Raw genomic sequence first — 691 nt, 5'->3', positions numbered from 1 at the left:
CAGTAAGACCTCATTTGGGAGATTTTAAGCTGCAGAAGTTTAGAAGTAGCTTTTAAGCAAGGCTTACTTTGACTCCATTATCTCCACAAAGCTAAATCAGTTAATAAATAAGTACTTGAAAATCCATCATCTTTGGACCTAGATATAAAGGCTGCAAAGTATGATCCAATTTCAAATGAAAAAGACTTAAAATAGTCATTGAAAAAATTGCAAATGTGAGCAATTGAACAAACAATATAAGTTTTTTCCACCATACACAGAATTTTACAGAAATAAGATGAACTGCAATTTTGGGAACAATAAGGTTTCCTTCTTACAAATAGGCAACCAAAGATATATGCCCGTCTTAAGATTGCATCATTAACTACTTAAATTTCCATGATACTACATGCTTCAGCAGCACGTCTACCCAAATTACAATACAGAGATTTACATGGCTCTTGTACAAGGATGATATGAAAATTTGTGAAGTATTGCATATTTTTCATTCTTCTGATGCAAGAAATTAAAAACAGTTATTAAAAAGTTGATTACAAATATACAAGTGTAAGAATACATGTAATTCACAGAAATAAAAGTTAGTTTGACATCATTCAATCTTCACTTTTTACAAATTCCTTTACATAGCATAACCTTTATAAAACTTTTGAAATAAGATAACATTGTCATTTTATCCTAAAGAAATAAAATT

The 691-nt window shown here is 29.4% G+C and overlaps 1 pseudogene; it reads left to right on the top strand.

Annotated features, from left to right (window-relative positions):
* The first annotated feature begins 388 nt into the window (after positions 1-388).
* LOC122124828 lies at positions 389-485 on the top strand (annotated as a pseudogene).
* Positions 486-691: the final 206 nt, after the last annotated feature.

Source organism: Dipodomys spectabilis, unplaced genomic scaffold (genome assembly GCF_019054845.1).
Source record: "Dipodomys spectabilis isolate Male_0828 unplaced genomic scaffold, ASM1905484v1 ptg000249l, whole genome shotgun sequence".
In the NCBI taxonomy this organism is placed as follows: domain Eukaryota; kingdom Metazoa; phylum Chordata; class Mammalia; order Rodentia; family Heteromyidae; genus Dipodomys; species Dipodomys spectabilis.
This window is presented reverse-complemented; position numbering and strand designations above follow the sequence as displayed.